This window comes from Nuphar pumila, chromosome 12 (assembly GCF_984573655.1).
Source record: "Nuphar pumila chromosome 12, dmNupPumi1.hap1.1, whole genome shotgun sequence".
Classification (NCBI taxonomy): Eukaryota; Viridiplantae; Streptophyta; class Magnoliopsida; order Nymphaeales; family Nymphaeaceae; genus Nuphar; species Nuphar pumila.
In genome coordinates this window covers 22,203,947-22,210,089 of record NC_143260.1, presented here as the reverse complement: position 1 = coordinate 22,210,089, position 6,143 = coordinate 22,203,947, and the positions used below count along the sequence as shown (strand labels likewise).

General features: G+C 40.5%; 1 pseudogene; it reads left to right on the top strand.

The window, feature by feature from the left end:
- Positions 1 to 603: 603 nt before the first annotated feature.
- LOC149820280 (ARF guanine-nucleotide exchange factor GNL2 pseudogene) lies at positions 604 to 5,153 on the top strand (annotated as a pseudogene).
- Positions 5,154 to 6,143: the final 990 nt, after the last annotated feature.

Genomic DNA, 6,143 nt, shown 5'->3' with positions numbered 1-6,143 from the left:
TAATTTCTTAGCAAAGCAAAAGGTATAAATTCGACCCTTGGTTCGATTACCCCTAGTAAAGGCGCCAGGAACGGTCGAACCTCGTACCGACGAGCGGATCCCGTCTCTCAGTTTTCCCGCAAATATTTCAAAAGGAGGCAAGTTATTTTCTCAAATATTTTCAAATTAAGGTCAAGTGAGACCCCGTAAAAGAGTTCTTCTTCTCTTCTTTTCTTTTCTCTTCTCTCTTCTTTTTCTGTCTTTTTATTTTTCTCCCTTCAAAAAAGAGGAAAATAGAGGTTAGAAAAAGAAAAGAGAAGGGAGAGAGAGAATATTACGAGAGGAAAAATTTTGCGATGATCACAATGGGGAGTGTTACCCACATCGTTGGTAACCACCACCAACGTGGTGGTTAATCCCAACAAATTTTGCATGTTTATGAGCATGTTGGCACCTTCAAATAAGCAATGATGATAGATGGGGTGAAAAGAATTATGTTTGTTTACGAGTATGTAATTGCATTCAAAATGAATAATGGTGTTGATGATGATAGGTATTGGTGAAGGATAAGCAGCACAAGAGAACCCCATGGACAACAAAAAAAAACACAAAAGAAGAAAAGAGATGGATCTGAGCATCTCATGCATGGTAAACACAGAAGTTGGTGCACTCTTGGCGGTCATGAGGATGATCCCAACCGACCAACATGCCTCTCAATTCATTCCTGGTGCAGAGGAAGTCTTGGACACCTCCCTCATTAACTCCCTCAAGTCCCTGCGCACTTTTGCCTTCAACCTCCAGCAAGATTGGCACTCAGTTGATCCATCCATCTACCTATCACCCTTTCTTGAGGTGATCCAGTTCGACGAGATCGATGCACCGGCGACAGGAATTGCATTGTCGGCCATCCTCAAGATTCTCAAGCTGGACATCTTTGATGTTGCTACTTTGCATGCACGCGAAGCCATGCACTTGATTGTGGACGGTATCACCAATTGCCGACTTGATCGAATCAACTCTGCAGCAGAGGATGCCGTCCTTATGAGGATTCTTCAGGTTCTAGTGGCATGTCTGAAGTGCAAAGCTTCTGAATTATTGAGTGATAATGCTGTTTGCACCATTGTGAACACCTGCTTTCAACTGGTCCAGCAGTCTGCAAGCAGAGGGCATCTCCTTCAACGTAATGCAAGGCACACCATGCATGAATTGGTGCAGGTGATCTATGGTCGCATGCCGGAGATTGATTTCAATGGTCAGGACAATAATAGCATCTCGTCGATGAATTATGGTATTGGTTGCATGGTAGACATATTTCATTTTATATGCTCTCTATTGAATGTAGTAGTTGCAGAGGTCTCCGAGTTTGATCCAATGGCGAACGTGCCTGATGAGGATGCTCAATTGTTTGCTTTGGTTCTGATAAATTCTGCGATTGAGTTCTCAGGAGAAGCAATTGGTAAACACCCGAAAATGCTAAGAATGATTGAAGATGAACTCTTTTACCATCTCATTCACCATGGCTCGCGTTCTATGCCTTTAGTCCTGTCCATGATTTGCAGTACAGTTCTCAATCTATACCATCATTTGCGTAGATCTTTGAAGCTTCAACTGGAGGCTTTCTTTTGGTTTGTCTGCTTGAAGGTTGCAGGTGGGAAATTGTACTCATTTCAGCAAGAGGAGGTTGCACTTGAAGGATTGATTAGCTTTTGTAGGCAACCCATGTTTGGGATTGAGATGTATGCGAATTTTGATTGCAACCCAACTTACCGGAACATATTCGAAGAAATTGCGAAGCTACTTTGCAAGAGAGCATTTCCGAGCAATGGTCCAATGTCTTCAATGCAGGCACAATCTTTTGAAGGAATGGTAGTTTTGATTCAAAACATTGCAGATGGTATGGACGACTACGGGAGCTTGAAGTTAGCCTCCAATGATGGTCCTAATTTTGATTCACTCCGAATTACAGAATATAGGCCATTTTGGATTGAAAAATGTGAAAATTACAATGATTCAGAGGTGTGGATTGAGTTTGTGAGAACTAGGAAGTATTTGAAGAAAAGATTGATGGTGGCTGTAAACCATTTTAACAGGGATGAGAAGAAGGGCCTGGAGTTTTTGAAACATGCACATCTTGTCCCTGATCCTCCTGACCCTCAGAGCTTAGCTTACTTCTTAAGGTATGCCCCAGGTTTGGACAAAACATTTATTGGAGATTATCTTGGTGATCCAGATGAGTTTCGTCTCCAGGTTCTCAAGGAATTCGCATCGACATTTGAGTTTACGAATATGATCCTTGACGCAGCACTCAGGAATTTTCTCGAGACATTCAGATTGCCTGGAGAATCACAGAAGATTCAGAGAATTCTTGAGGCCTTTGCCGAAAGGTTCTATGAACAATCGGATGAAATGTTTGCAGAAAAAGATGCGGTCTTTGTGTTGTGTTATTCTCTGATAATGCTGAATACTGATCAACATAATGCACAGGTCAAGAAGAAGATGACAGAGGAGGAATTTATCAAAAACAATAGGAATATTAATGGGGGGAAGGACCTTCCAAGAGAGTATCTATCAGAGTTGTTTCAGTCTATTTCAACTAATGAGATCACACTATTTGATCAATCTGGCAGTTCTATTGAGATGACTCCAAGCAGGTGGATCAATATCATCAACCAGTCCAAAAAAGCAGATCCTTACATCTTCTGTGGAAAACAGCCTCAATTAAGTCGTGATATGTTTGCGATCATTGTTGGCCCTACGATTGCTACACTGGCATGTGTCTTTGAACATACAGAAGATGACTATATCCTACATCATTGCGTGGATGGCTTCCTTGCAGTGGCAAGAATAGCAAGGTAAGCCATTTTCAGCATATTCAAAAACTAACCATAAGTTTTATTTGATGTAGATATAACAGAATAGGTACTGTGAATGGAAACGTCAAAAAGTTAAAAAAACAAATCAAAAGTTAAGGAATGTTGTTACATACAGTAGTTCTGGGGTGAGACCTTTTAAGCAGCTTTATGAAGGCATGCAGCTTGTGATTTATGAAAAATTAGGCAGCTTTGTAAAGGAAGGCATGTAATTGAGTGGTCAAGTATATTTTTGTGATATAGAATGATAGTATACTTGGTGGTCTCCAATGGAATATCATGACCATATTTTGTTGAATCAAACTAGGAACTATGACACTATCCATCTTAAGGAAAAATGGCATTCAACAAAGGAAATCTTTTTTATCCTTTCAATCACATCCACCCTTGAATGCATGTGGCTCTTTTGTTATAGAGGAATTTGTAGATTCCTTTCCACTCTTTTGTTAGAATTCAATGTAACATTCACATGTTTTCCACAGGTACAGGCTTGAAGATGTTCAAGATGAGCTTCTTGGAATGCTGTGCAAGTTCACCACTTTGCTCAACCCATTTGCTTCACTAGAAGAAACCCTCTTCGGTTTTACAGAAGATATCAAACCAAGAATTGCAACTCTGGTGCTCTTCACCATTGCCAACCAGTTTGGTGACTCCATCAGAGGTGGATGGAGAAACATCATTGACTGTATGCTAAGATTGAAAAGGCTCAAGCTCTTGCCTCCCAGCCTTGTAGGGGCTAACAATGAAACTCCGGCCCCTCGAATGGATCTTGATCTCCCATTGCACTCCAGGACTGAATCTGCTGTGATCTTCCCATCACACATGAACAATGACCGCCGGCTCTCAAGCATCATGGGAAAATTCACCCAGTTCTTTTTAACTGACAGTAATGAAGAATCCATGCCTACTGCTGCTGGCAACGCTATGGATAGGAATCTACAGTTGATCAAACGGTGCTGCATTGAAGGCATATTTGCAAAAGCAAAGTACTTGCATGTGGAATCCTTACAAAATCTTGGTAGAGCACTTCTGTTGTCTGGTGCTGGAAAGGGACAGAAATTCACTAGTCCTTTAGATGAAGAAGAAACAGCAGCACTTTGTTGGGACCTGGTTGTCAAGATCACAGTGAGTAATCTTGATCGATTCATGTCCTTCTGGCCTAGTTTTCATGAATACCTTGGGATGATAAGCCAATTGCCTCTTTTCTCTTCATGCCCTTTCGTTGAGAAGTCGCTCTTCGGTGTACTAAACATTAGTGCAAAACTACTACATAAATTAGATAAATTATCTGAAGAGCTTATCTTTAAGTCACTACAACTAGTATGGAAACTCGATAACCGAGTTGCAGATTCATGCTGTGAGGCATTGACACAAATTGCTGCCAGGATTCTAACAGAAAATGCTAAGAACATTCAGACCCAGTTTGGATGGAAGTCCATAATTGCCATTGTATCGTTAAGCGCCCGAAATCCTGAAGCTTTTGCTGATGGAGTGGAAGCACTTATCTCCTTGATGTCTGATAATGGAAACTATCTTACAAGGACAAATTACAGCATATGCATTGAGTCTGCATTTAGTTTTGCAGCCTCAAAGCTCAGCTCCATAGAGAAGAGCATACAACTGCTCGACCTAATGGCAGATTCCGTGAACTTGTTAGTCAGCTGGCTCAATTCTGGATTCTCAGATTCTGATTGCAGTTCATCATCGGCAACTCAAGACCCCTCTCGAATTTCGGCAACCGCTACGATGTTTGTCAGATTAGTTGAAAGCCTTCGGAAAATTTCCCTGGTAAGGAGAGAAGAGATCAGGAATCATGCAGTGTCGACATTGCAGAGGTGTTTCACAAAGGCTGAAGGGCTGGGATTTACTCCAAATGTGTGCATGCATTGCTTCAATCATGTGATATTTGCCATGGGTGACGATCTGTTAGAGAAAGCGATCGAGTATTCGAAAAGAGAAAACTCTGAGAAGGAGATGCACAGCATGGAGGGAACACTGATTTTGGCTTTGGAGTTTCTAACAGATACTTTCATTCAATTTCTACAACTAATATCATCTTTTCCTGGATTTAGATCTTTCTGGCTGGGTGTCTTGAGGAGGATGGATACTTGTATGAAGACAGAGTTGGGTACCAGTGACAGATTGCAGATTTTGATCCCACTGTTGTTGAAGAAGATGATAGTGGCCATGAAAGATGGGGAGATTTTAGTTAATAAAGAAGATAATGAGTTGTGGGATATTACTATCACTCAAATTCTATGGATAGCACCAGCTGTCAAGGATGAGCTCTTCCCTGAAAACTGATTGCTAGTATGTTATGAATTAAAAGTCATGTACACTGTACATAGTTTTTCTCCATTTTTTTTCTTCTACCTGTTTAAGATTTAGATATTGCTTACAATTCAAGATTTTGTTACTCTAATTGCAGCCCTTCAAAATTGAAGGATTTTGCTATGCATCTTTTTCATCACAAATCCGTTAGGCTGATCAATAAGGAATCTAGCATCCTATATATCGGATTTCGATTCCAATTCGATTTGGACTTGGAGACTTTGTTGTTGAAGCCAACCACATCCGATTGCAATTACCTGTAAAAGCATATCTCTTGATTCAGCAGTAGCTTCTTTCATCTGAGTCTGTATCAAATTTCAAATCTGTGTATGATTCAGTAATGCCTACATCGGATCTGAACTGATCCATTTACATCCCTAGGGTAGGACCTAGTTTTTTTGGCTTTATACTAAAAAAAACAATTTATATAGAGAAATATAGTGCTTAATCGGGCTTAATGAGCTTAATTGATCTTACTCAAGCTTGATTGGTAGAACCTAGGCGTGGTGTCTGAGCTCGGTAAGTTTGCTACGTTGGGACAACCAATCCAGGCTTAAACGAGCCAAGCCCAAATTTACCGGATCCATTGTTCACCTCAAATTATATATAGATAGGAGTAAAGTACAAAAAAGGTTTGGACCTTTGGGCTTGGGATTTTGCTTTCAGATTGGATGATCATATAGATTGAGAAGATTAAGCCGAATTTGAGACTGACAATGGCAGAGTCAACATAGCTAGATGCAGATCCAATTCAAGTTTGATCCAACCCAAATCAAAGACCATTTAAGGCACCTTGTAAATGCTACTGGAATACCCGACTCTCTCTCTCACTTTCTGGGCTTTCTCTAAATGATAACAAATGCTCTCTTACTATGTTCAATATTGAGTCTTCTATGCTTGCAACAGGATAACATATTTTTAATTGCGCGATCTATGAGTTGTTGATGACGTATTTGGGCATGC